The sequence below is a fragment of the Sinohyriopsis cumingii genome, chromosome 9 (assembly GCF_028554795.1).
Source record: "Sinohyriopsis cumingii isolate HCF-2022 chromosome 9, ASM2855479v2, whole genome shotgun sequence".
Lineage (NCBI taxonomy): Eukaryota > Metazoa > Mollusca > Bivalvia > Unionida > Unionidae > Sinohyriopsis > Sinohyriopsis cumingii.
In genome coordinates, this window is record NC_142969.1 from 99,397,440 (window position 1) to 99,411,244 (window position 13,805).

The window sequence follows — 13,805 nt, forward strand, 5'->3', positions numbered from 1 at the left end:
CATACAGATCATTTAGTTTCAAGTGGTTCACATACCCAAAACTATAACTTATTATATGGCGATTAACAACGGGTTCTTTTTACTCCGACAAACAAAAATAAGTCCAAAACCAATGGGGCTCTTTTTCTAAATACGTTTTGGAGGTAGGGGATAGTTTCGTACATTGGACCCTGTCCAATTTCTTAACTTAAGGCTATGGTGTGCTTTTTCAGCTATTTTTGTGTACTAATGGATATATTTGTGAACTAGGCCTTTTGGGCGTGTATTGTTCTTGAAATTGATGTCACTCATGTACACCTTCCATAGTTACTCTGCAGTATGTAGATAGTGAAATTCTAATAGTCGGCTAGGGAGAAGAGCTAGCCTCCCATAGTAGTAAACCTGTGAGTTCAGGGCAAGTAGAATATCTCAAACACGGCTTGGATGACGACTATCTTCAACTGCATCAGCCTATTTAGTGCACAATGTTTCGCAGAATTATCACCGAGGAAAATGGCTTGTGTTTGCAACGTGGCTTCAAAAATGATCTTCGGACGTATAAAACGCAGGTATAAATTTGGGGTTGGGGTCATAAACTTTTTTTGTGCTATGAACTGCCATTGACTTCACTTGTCTTTCGCTTTGTTGACATTTGACCTCATTGTTTATATTTTTAATGATTTTCTATACTAGCCCGGTGAATGCGGCATTGAATTTTTGCCTAAAACTGTCCCTTGCACCCTTACGAAAATCTGATATTTGTATTGGTGCAGTCAGTCGTATTTGTTATACATTTCTGTTTTGTTGTATATATTTATATAATGTTTATGCATTAGCTTCATTATATTTCCTTCCTTTTTCCATGTATCACTTGGTGTTGTATATAATGCTCTTTTGAGGGGGAGGTAACTGTGTTTAGTACTTCAATGTTATAACTACAAATGACAAAGTAGTATATTTTGAACATTGGACTTTTCTTGCCATTTCTGTAGGTGTCAAGGTTCGCACCACTATTTTAATGAATATTAATCATATTTCAGTACAGACACTCAGAAAGAATAGCATAACATGTCAGCATGCATTCTTAAATGTAATTTAATTCTACGGGAGCAGATACACGTCAGTGTTGCACATGGTATATTGCGGGCTATATTTTAGGTGTGAAGAATAAACTTTTTAGCACACCGACTTAGTTTCAACCTTCATGACCCCACTGTAATGTTGACATCAGAGATTCATATCTCACACTTGAGTGATAATATAAAATGTATCAATGTTATGCATGTATCTTGAAATTTCTAGGTTCAGTTATCAAAGGGGAAAGGTTAAATTAAGTGGAAATTGTATGCATTTGACAATACACATACAGTTTCTCCTCTGAAATTCTTGTTTTTACTGAATGTTAAAAGTACATCAATATCACTTGTTTCTTTCCTTTTTGCAGGTCTCAGTTTACATGGTAGTATATTAGAATTAATCGGTCAGTCATGCTGAAAGAAACAATAGCTTCAATCTCATCCAGATACTCATTCTGATCCAAGTGCACAAGAGAGTGACTTTAACGGAAAGATTTAGCTTCCGCAAAAGTTGTGCCTTTTTGGTAAAAATTTAAAAACAAGCAGTTAAAATGCTTTTTATCTAGAACAGAATTTTCCACTGTTAATATTTGTTCTGCACCTTCTGTTATTATTTACTATAATTTTATCAACTCCGGAAATTATCAAAGTCAGTTTGTAAATGAATTGATGTCTAAGAGAAATTTCTCTGTTAAATTGTATTGAGTGATTTATATATGTATGGTCAATTTCAGTGACTCTGGACAATGGATTTATTATATATGTTACTCTATAAGTTTACCAGGGTCCCACACATCAGTATATCAGTATTCCAATATGGCCTGATGTTAGTTGATTAAACTTCGATCTCTCCTGATTAGCTAGACTGTTGATGTGATCACCCCCAGCACAAACCCACACAACACTGATGTTCCTATTCATGTTTCCAGAATAATAGTGAAAGGTTAGGAACTGTTTCTTTTATACCAGACTAAAATTACTCCTAAAGCACATTATTTACTTGAATGTGTAGTTTCTTTCTCTTACCTTTGCTAGAAAAGTCGATGCAGTCTTTTCTGATCTGTCACTGACAATACAGCATTTATGTCATTCACTCCTAAAATTTGTAACTCCCAAATTCCATCTTGGCATTCAAGAAGTATTGTAAAGGAATTTTAATTAAAGACAAAACACGTATGCGGTTGCACACAATTTGAAATCTTTTCAAGAAAAGCAGTCAGTCATAACTCACAATGTAAACAATACAATGCTTTTCGACGCAAAGTAGTCGCTTTTCTAAAAGAGTAATACCATTTTTAGTTTTGCATAATAAATACTTTTCTTTGTACACTTTTACTAGATAATGCCTGTATATGTGACATGTACACATATTTTGACATAAACTATGTTAAGTCAAATTCTTAAGATGGCAGGGATAGTTTCGTAAATTGGCTCCCGACAAATTTCTTAACTTAAGGTTATGGTACGATTTTTCATGTATTATTGTTTACTACTTAAATATATGGATATATTTGTGAAGTAGGTATTTCGGGCTTGTGTTGTTCATGAAATTGGTGTGAGACATATACACCTATTATATCTACTCTGCAGTAAATATTGAAATGCCAATAGTCAGCTACGAAGAAGAGCTACCCCCAGCCCCCAGCCCCCCCCCCCCCCCTCACGGCAATAAACACGCGGGTTCATTGCAAGTACAATATCTTTTTTAAAAATTACGGCTTGGATGGCAACTTTTTTCAACTGCATCAGCCTGTTTAGTACACAGTGTTTTGCAGAATTATCACCAAGGAAAAGGGCAAGTGTTTGCACTGTTAGCATCACAAGGTGTCCAAAGTGACCTTCGGACGCGCAAAATGCTGGTATAAATTTGTGTTGGGGTGCATAAACTTCATTTGCTATAAACCGCCATTGACTTCCCTTGCCAAGTGAATACTATTCTTATAGTTTGTTTTAAATAAAACATCGCAGAAGGATTCAGTGCCCTGGCTTAATAGCTGTGTGATGATGCTTGTGAGAACATGGCGGCAAAGAATATGGTAATGCAGTTAATCTTTAAATAAGAACCTAGCATCATAATCTCCCTTTCTGTCAAGATCCAACATATTCGGTTTAACCTGACTTGCATACTATATGTCAACAGAATAAAAATCTCCGACACTTTCAACTACACAAGGGAAGCCGACACTAATTTTCAAAGGGTCAACAAGCGAGAATATATAGGCCAATGCAAAACTTCAAAAGGTCCAAAAAGATGTGTATTTCTGCAAAGCAAGCAAGTAAAGAAAAAGGGGGCTAATCAAACTGGGGACCGGGATTATGACCTAAGTTTTGTTTTGCCCGGCGTGTGTATAATGAATAAGGATATTTTGTTATGTGGGGATATGAAGGGGGGGGGGGGCTTTTCTGTTATCGAGGGGTGGATGGGGGTGTTTTGTTGCTGTGTAGTAAAACACCGAACCAATGCTGTCAGAATAAGAAGTTAAACATCATCAGCTTGTGTATAAATATATCGTAAGGTCAAAACGTGATAAGTTTGTTTCGAGCTTAAACAAACAATGATGACCTAATATATTAGTAAATACGTTTAGCAGCTTTGTAGGTCTGATGAGTCAACATTAATTTACCTGCTATTAGTTGAGTACGGTACCAGCATACAGTTCAGCAACGGCCCCACGTAGACTGATTAGTAAAGGCTATTGTTTAATTATCTTTCCGAAATTATCTTTTGGTAACCATTCACTTCATGCAATATGAGCAGACCCAGACTGAGTTAGAAGATGGTTTGTTAACTACACATGAATGTGTGTATGAAGACTTTAAACAAATAAGGGCACTAATTGTCTTTGACATTGATCTCTCGATAAAAAAGAGACAAGCAGACAAATGGACGGACCGACTGATTGACAGAAGATAACTACTGAATGATTGAGACTGAGGAGAGAGAGGCAGACAGATAAATGGACATACAAACGGACAGAAAATAAAAAGTAATACATAGTAAACGTTATTTTACCGATTAATTTTGACAAGTTTGCAAAACTGGTGTAAAGGAGCATTCACGATAGAGATGTATGAAGGAAATGAAACATGTTCAGTTGTGCGCTAATTTATCAAAGGCATATGACTGTTTAGACATAGTTTTGAAATCAAGTTGTTTAATTACTCAACAACGAATGTGTTTTCTAATTCTTGCATTCAGATTTTATTACCAAAGTGGACATTTGATTGGTCCATGAACAGATCTAATATGCAGTTGCTGGGTCCATGAACACATCTAATGTATATTTTTTACTTTATAGTATGTACTTGACCTTTGTCTGTGATTGAGGGTAGAGGTTTTGGACTACCTGACTATTATCATGTTTTAAACGATTTTTACTCAAGTTTGAGTATATGGCCTAACCTTATTTACGACTTCAGAATGTTCTAGAAGCGGATTTCTCCATTATTTTTTCAGAAGATGTATGTAAATGATGTGGTAAACAAATTATTCATTCCTATTTTATTACCAGTCTTTGGTAATCTGTGAGCGGAGTTTTAGTGTTATCCACTGTTATAATTTGAGAGGAATTATTTATTTAAATTATTCTTTGGAATTACAAAATTTTCATTGACTATTTGGACTAAAACACTACTTTGAGATTATGAAGGACCCATTTAAAGACATACTAGATTGTATATTTGTGGTACATGAACACATTCAAGACTATTTGTACATTAGGACATTCAAGATTATTGGAATACATTCGGAACATTCTATACTTTTGAGCTTATGAAAGAACATTTAGCTTAATTGTTTGTTGAAGTCGACTAAATTTGCTAGTCTTTCTTCTTTCTGTTACAGCTTAAGAGCAAAGATCGTAAAACTAATATACATTTGCTGGGTGCATGAACAGATCTACGAATCATGTTTTCTTCTTGGCTTAGAAAGAGCTACATCGATGTATGGTGGGGTTAGGGTTTGGGGGTATAATTTCATGTATTAATCATCATATACCTATTTTTAAAATGCCACATTGGTTAAAATCATGCATAAACATCCAGCTGGTGCAATGCACACGTGCACGTATCTGACTGAAAGAAAAAGAAATAACGTCAGGGAGAACTCACTTTGTCTACGAATATGTGATTAATACACACACAGTCCGTCACTCCGCAGACTTAACTCGTAAATCCTTAGATTCGAACCTAAACAGTATCGACTGGAATAGAAAGTCTTGAGACAAACCTAAATAGCAATGATGGTAAAAAAAGAATGACTAGAGGATTAAAAATTAATCAGTATAATAATGTACTTGGATCATTTTTAAAAATAATTGATCTCTGATCGGCGCAGGTGGGTGGGGGTATTTGTATGACGTTGATGTAATTTAGGTAATGTCATATTTCGGCTTACATGTAGTAATAATGAACACTGCGCATTGATTTTGCCAAGTTTACTCGATGACCGTCGTCGAGATGCCAACAGTACTAAGCGTGTAAGCAGTTGTAATTCATCGTTCTGTCTCTTACTTTAGTCATTTCTGATGTCAATTTGTGTTACTTAACAGCTCTTATCTCATTACATTTAACCATTTAGAGGGATATAAACTGAAGCATGGTGTGAGTTTATTAAATTGAACCATTAGTGGGCTAAAAACTAAAGCATGGTGTGAGTTTATTAAATTGAACCATTAGTGGGCTAAAAACTAAAGCATGGTGTGAGTTTATTAAATTGAACCCACTAGAGGGCTATAAACTGAAGCATGGTGTGAGTAATTAAATTGAACCCATTAGAGGGCTATAAACTGAAGCATGGTGTGAGTTTATTAAATTGAACCCATTAGAGGACTATAAACTGAAGCATTGTGTGAGTAATTAAATTGAACCCATTAGAGGGCTATAAACTGAAGCACGGTGTGAGTTTATTAAATTGAACCCATTAGAGGGCTATAAACTGAAGCATGGTGTGAGTAATTCAATTGAACCCATTAGAGGGCTATACACTGAAACATGGTATGAGTTTATTAAATTGAACCCATTAGAGGGCTATAAACTGAAGCATGGTGTGAGTTTATTAAATTGAACCCACTAGAGGGCTATAAACTGAAGCATGGTGTTAGTAATTAAACTGAACTCATTAGAGGGCTATAAACCGAAGCATAGTGTGAGTTATCACATTTAGCCCATTGGAAGAGCTATAAGGGTTTAGTGTGAGTAATTACATTTAACCTATGGGAAGGGCTATAAACTGAAGCCTTGTGCAAGTGTATTACGTTACATAATGAGGGACATTATGTGGGGAAATGTTCCCCGCAGTTGAAATAAAATAATATAGTCTTTAAAAAAAAATTGTATGTTAAAAAATATTTTCTTCGAGCAAATTTTGGAAAGGTCTGCTTACTTACCGGCGTTTCAAAACTACAGCAGATGTGATGTGTTAATTAACTAACTGATATATTTTTAGTGTTACAAAAGAAATCTAATTAACAATCTTCATAATTATATATCTGTAGATATTATGTAACTGGGATTTTGTCACCATCTATTATGCACAAATAATTTCAATCCGAATATAACAGTGCAGTTGCATTTATTGGCTGGTCTTTCATAGATATTTTAATACTGCGAATTTAGATCGATCATATGAGAGAGAGAGAGAGAGGGAGGGGAGAATTCAAGCATACATACATACATGCATACAGTGTATCGAGTTTAATCCTGCAATCATGATTAGTATAACAAATATCGATATACATACTTGATTCGCTTGATTTGTTAATTTTGGTATCTTATCCATGTATCAGTTACTATGCCAAAGAAAACAGTACTTTTGGAACCTTAAACTTTAATTCTTCCCATTGTAGCCTTGAGGTCAATATCTCATTTATTGAAAACTGCTCACCAGTAATAAATCTCATAAACCGTTTAGAAGCAACAATTGTCTGTAACAAATATCTCCCCGCTGAATAGATTTTTCTGCAACAATTATTGTGTATTGGATTATTGTGCATTGGATTGTTAGGGGCGACTTAGCCCAACCCGAGGAAGGTAATGGGAATGATTAAACAATAGACTGGTAGATTGTTATCGAAATAACGTCCTATAGCAAAGTCGGTGATAAAACAAAACCGTACATACATGTACACACCTTAACTGGAAGGTATACAGTACCTGACCAGCAATGGGTCCCACTTAAAAAAAAATCAAACTAAAATAATATAACTTATACAGTAATTAACGCCTTTTAAAATCAGTTACGCAATGCATGAGCGGCCGTACAAAGCATATAGAGTAATCGATTATCAGGCTTTATGACCAGGGGTAAATGGGGGACGGGGGCGGGGAAGGGAGCACACTCCTCCCCTAATATGAGCGCGAAGCTACCGAAACGTTTTCTACATTAAATTTTCTTACCAGATCGATTGTTAAAATTATGCCATGAAAATACTTTAAATGCAGGAACTCCTGGTGATTTCGCCGCCACCCCCCACAGACCCTTATTCTTACTACGCACCCTCGGGGATCGCTCAATGGTCTAATGGTCTAAGGCGTTTGCCGTTACCAATCACTCACATCTCACCTTGTCCGCGTAGGTTCGAGTCTTGCCGTTAGCTTTCCGTATACTGATGGTTCTTCCCGGCTTCTTCCTCCACCACGTGAACTGGTCGCCAGGTATAGCCTATCATGTACTGAAATTTAGTGTTAAACAAACAAAACCACAAAAATCTAATGACCCCCCCCCCTCCCGATATTTCTGGACCCACCACGATCACTTCATATATCCTCAGGGTCGGCCTTACGCAGATTGAACCTATTTGGACCAATCGGACTCCGCGCTCACAAGTGCCTGGCACGTTAGTAATTTTTAGAAAGCATATCTATAAAGAAAATGTAATTTTAAAGCGATGGAAGAAAACTGTATGTTCAATATTTCCAAATGCCGTGCTCATAGAGGGCCCCGCGCGTAAATCGGGGGTGTGGGTGGGGGTTCCAAAATGATCCAAATCGGGCCTCGTGTTTGCTGAGGCCGCTACTGCATATTCTATGAGAAAAGAAGGCTAATTCCGAGAATCACAAAAAGATATATAGATAATACAGAATCTCGAGTATCAAATATCAAAACTATATTTTAACGATTGCTTAGAAATATTGTCGAAGTACGCAAGAAGGACGCATTAATATAGAACGAGTTTTTGGGGGTGTCATGAACCAATGCGTCACATGGTGCGGTTTTAACCAGTCTTAATAACTGTTACAAAGGTTTTGTAAAATAAAAATTAATTATTGATAGTTAGTCCTTTCATATTCAGTATATTACTGCAAGAAAACATGAAAAAGGATAAGACTTCCATGACAACCAGGTGGAAAATCCATTTTCAAATCCTACTCCAGTATGACGGGGCAGTTGTAATCAAATTTTGGAATGAACTATTCTTAAGAACATAATCTGCCAGAATTTGTTTTGACTGGAAGTCTTAGAAAAGTTACCTCTTCTAAAGCAACCAGGTAGAAACCTAGGTTCGACTCCTTCTTCAGAATATGTCAGCTAATTTTAATTATACTTGTTAGAAAAGTTCCTAAGGATCAGCTGTGCCATTTGTGCGAGCTGTTCACCCAGTAACAGTGTGGCTTCCATAGTAACCAGGTGAAAAACCTATAAATGATATTCATCTCACACAAAGTGCAATTACTGTTACGGATATAAATATCAGATCTTCATAGAAGGAATTTTTCTTCAAAACAGTCTGACAATATCAAATAAAATTTGATCGGCTGAACCCAAGATCTGACACATTTTTTCACATGCATATGAAAGATGACAATACTATCTTTAGTTCAGTCAAAGTTACTAAAGGTAGAAGCACGGTTATACAGCAAGTCAAACACCAACATTTGCAACCAAATAGCTGAAAATTATCGTGACAAAAGTTACCTACTATAGTAATACTACATTGACCTTTTAGACTAACGTATGCCATGTGAGCGATATCAGCCACACGTGGGCCTCTTTATTTTTCGTATGCAAACTTTAGCATTTGATGCTCGTAAGTTTCTTTTCCCATCTTCTCACCATAGCTTCGTACTTACGAAAAAACGATGAATCCTGACATTTAGGCTCATGTGTTATCTAAAGTAGAACACGTCCATGTTTATGTTGGCCTGACAGTTTTGTTTAAGCATTCAATGTGCACCAGATGCTGTGGATATCGACATCAGCATGATTAACACCAGGAACGAGTGCGGAAAAAAATGAGAGTAAATGCCCAATATTAGAAAGTAAAAACGTGCGTCAAATGTTTGAGATGAAAGTAAACAAGTTTTGCCGGTCAGATTTTTAAAAACTCTGTATAGACACCGGCATATTCAGTGACTACAATATATCATCTGAGGACATGTTTACGAATTTTTTTTTGTCAGAACAGGCGAGAGGATAAAAATACATAATTTTGTCATATTACCTTACATTTTTTAAGTTCACAAGGCGGATATCAAAATGCGAAGAAAATGTCCGATTTAAATTATGATCAATCCATAAACTACAGGAAGAATTTTATTTAGGATAATAAGAGATCTCTGTATTTAGCATTTTTCTCCGCAAGGATGGAACGTCTTGTCAAAGACATGCGTATGAGGGAACGATATTTTTTTTAATACTGTGGAGCATAAGCTCCCCCCCACCCCATAAAAAATAAATGTCGCGCACGTGGAATTAGGTGTTGTGCAAATCGTCTGTCTTCAAACCAGATACCAGTGTATACAGAGCAATCACAAGTGCGCCTCAGTGTGACATTCTTCTAGAAAGACAACAACAACAAAATGCATAACTTGCTGTATCCAATTCGGAAACAAGTACAGTTCTTACCCACTGTGGTGAGTGCGAATGGAATTATGTATTGATTTTTACGCAAACACGATTCTTCTTTCCTCTTGGTGTTTATTATCTACGAAGAAAGCTCCTACAATTAGCGAATCCTCCCATAACTCGTTCAACCAGACGTCTCACTTGGTTCCGCGAGATATGTGCCAAATGATGATCTGCTTTAAACAAAAAACAAAAACAAAAAAAAAAAATACTGCGTTATCTCGTGCGGCCAAAAGGAAACGTGATTTGATTGGCTGATGAGATGAAATGACGTAATACGCTATTGGTTATTGTGAAAATGGCGTGCAGTTTCGTTCTGTAATTGAGAAACACATGCATCAGCCTCTGTTACAAAGTGATCTTTAATGGAGGTCTTTGGAAGCTTGCAATATAATTTTGTTTTGATGGATTGCAGAAATTGTGTCTTTGGAAATTTTTGCAATATAATTTTGGTTTGATTGATCGCAGACATTTCGAGATAGGAAGTTACGTTTTCACTTATTCGTGTCAAAAAATTGGACCAAAAAAGCACATTCTGTCGATAGCACGCTACAAAAGCACAATGGAAATATAACAGCAGTTGCTATTGCTTATACATGTACTTTGCTTACGAATGACGTCATGTGTACGCCACACAACCACGCACCATCAAAGTGTTCATTTCGACGACTCGACTGAGATGATTTATTTTTGACCGAAACGTTTCTATCTTTGTTTCCTCAATTCAAACATGAGCTCACTAGGTAACATTTTTTGTGCTGAAATTGTAAAAATATTTCCAATATCCATGATATGTGTACCTTTTTTTTTCTTGTGTGATTGCATCATTTTTTAAAATCGTTTTGTGTATTTGCATCATTTTTTAAATTCTTTTTTTATATTAAGCTAAAGAGACAGAAACATTTTACAAAGATATGGACAAACAAAATGACACATACAAATACATACAAACCTAAACATTACAACACATATGTCACACATAGGAAGATATACATCCTAACACGTACAAATACATACAAACCTAAACATTACAACACGTATGTCACACATAGGAAGATATACATCCTAACGCACACAACTACATACAAACCTAAACATTACAACACGTATGTCACATATAGAAAGATATTCATCCTGACACATACAAATACATACAAACCTAAACATTACAACATGTATGTCACATATAGGAAGATATACATCCTGACACATACAAATACATTTTTTTATAAACCTGAACATTACGGGAACGGGGAGCGAGTGGTCTAAGACACTCTTCTTTATACATCACTCATCAATCTCACCTCTGTCCGCGTGGGTTCGAATCTCGGTTTGACCAACGTGGGTATGTGAGAAGGTTTCGCCAGTAGCTTTCTGTGGGTTGGTGGTTCTTCGTCCACTAGATAAACAGGCCGCCATGTTTACGATGTGTGTGTGCGTGTGTGCATTGTTATAAATGCACTATTTGCGACATATCAAATACTATATGGAAGTCTAAGTCATTTTGGTACCACATAATGATATATAATGTGTGAAGCTTTTAGCAATCAGTCATGTCAACTAGGTATCAATATTGGACTGCTTTGCCTTTGAAATATAATCTTTGGCTTTAAATACGTACTAAAATTTAGATTCGAAATTTAAAAATGTAAAGGTGATCTCGAATTAATGGGCGGACTTTAGCATGTGACAGAATTATATGGTGATTTCCCCCATTTTTACGCTGTTTCACTCAATCGAAATATTTTCCAGATCTAATTTGGCAAACTGATCTCTAGTGACGCAAACCTTTTGACCCGGGGTTTGGTCGCATTTTGAGTTGTCATTTCAATTATTTCTAAGTAAACTTTTGGTGAAAAAAGATGAAACAGAAACTGATTTGTGCTAAAGTTGCTGCTAAAGGCTTAAAACCTCGGTATTTTCCTGTACTATTGCGAATCCCTTGAAAAAATGAGGTAAAACAAAGAGCAGATATTTCTCCATAGACTGTTTGCAATATGTGCTGGCAGACGGTTTAGGAAATTGGTATAAAATCAGACTGGCATTTTTAACAGACCCTCATCGAATGTCAACTGTCTTTGTCGTCTTATTATAAGAGAAAGTAAATAAAATCTTCTGATGTAAATAATCGCTATTTTGAAATGCCATTGAAACCCTTTGCTGTTATTACAACACAATATCTTCAACAAAGTCACAATGACTAAACGACGTTTCATCACTATCAACATCGTAAGCAACAATCGATTGAAACCGAATGAGTTTTTTTTTCTTCATTTTTTTAATTACAAAGTTATACGAATGCATTAAGAGATTAGATTTCAGATATTTCATTGATTCTTGAAAGGTCGTCAATTATTTTTCTCAACATCTGTATTTCGCCAAAAACTTAACAATTTGGGACGTATCACTACAATTACACCCGAGTCTCTTTCACAGAGTCGAAGTTATTCGACTCACATGGAAAAGAGAGTAGCTGTTCCGAATGATCAGTCCCTCACTGAACCACGCTAGAGTCTGTTTGAAATGAGACTAACAACATGACGTTTAGAAGGAGGCTAGAGATTCTGGAGGACTCAAGGTACTAATTCAGTCCCCATAGTAAACATATAAACACTATGTTGTTAAAAATTCAGTACCTTTACATTTCTGAGTGCTCATGATCAAGCCATAGATGAAACCCATATGTTAGCTTCTGTGTAGAGAAAGGATATGAGTCGCGCCATTTTCTGGATGTACGTGTGTTTGAAACATGTGCTTTCAATTTCGCACCCAAAAGTCAGGGGCTAATTTCAGTCGTGTTCCAAACTCAACACTGTTAAGGACCGAAATTCTGTCAATAAAACTTGGTCCATATTTGTTCAGCTACAGCTAGGATAAGTTCTCAAAGGATTCTTTTTTGTTCTATATAATAGCTTACATTATTAACAAGTCCGGACCAGCCAAATCCATATATATATATATATATATATATATATATATATATATATATATATATATATATATACTCTATTTTATGTTCACGCATTTTCAGACTGGTTCCATTTTTTCACACATTTAGTACCGTGCGTCCTTGAGAAAATCGCCATGCTTGTACGCTAATAAATAGTCATTCTACGCAAGCCGGATGTAAGATTTGGCTCCACGTGCACATTAGATGGAAATCATTTTTATCTGATTTTATTGGACAGAACTACTCGGAGAATTGTTCACCATCCTGATAAATTCTGCCAACGTTTTGAATTTTACTTCACTTCTATGAACTTAAATTAGCACTGGAATAAAGCAGGGAATTTGTCGACCATTTTGTTTTAAACTGGCAGCAGTCATATTTTAGCAACTTATGTATTCTCTTGCTCAAAATCAATCGCAATTTCTTGCATTAATCATGTTCTAAGAGTAATCCGGAGTGATACACGAAAAGAGGAAATAGGGAAATACGTGTGATGAATGCCGTACAGGAAAATATTATATTAATACATCTTCCTGAGTTGTCTTGAGTAGTTCGCTTCTAATTCATCATATGACCGAAATTACCAACTGACTAGGTTTTAGCTTTCGAAGTAATGGAATGGCTCACACAGTATCTTAAGGTCACTGTAAGCAACTGTCTGCGAATACAACTTGCCTAAGCGACAAATATTCTCGAGTATTGTCGTAAAAAGCCTCAAGACACTATTCATGTCTCATCAATATTTTAAATTATGTCTTCCAACAAACTACTGGCTCATTTATCAGGAATTACTGTTACAATGTTATGCACTCATTTTTTTATATATTTATTTATAGTCCTAAAACGTACTTAAAACACGAACATTTGGATATTAATGGGAGGGACTGAGTGGCGGATGGTGAAGATGGAGACGTTTATGTATATAGTTATATACATATAAAGATATCACCTCCCG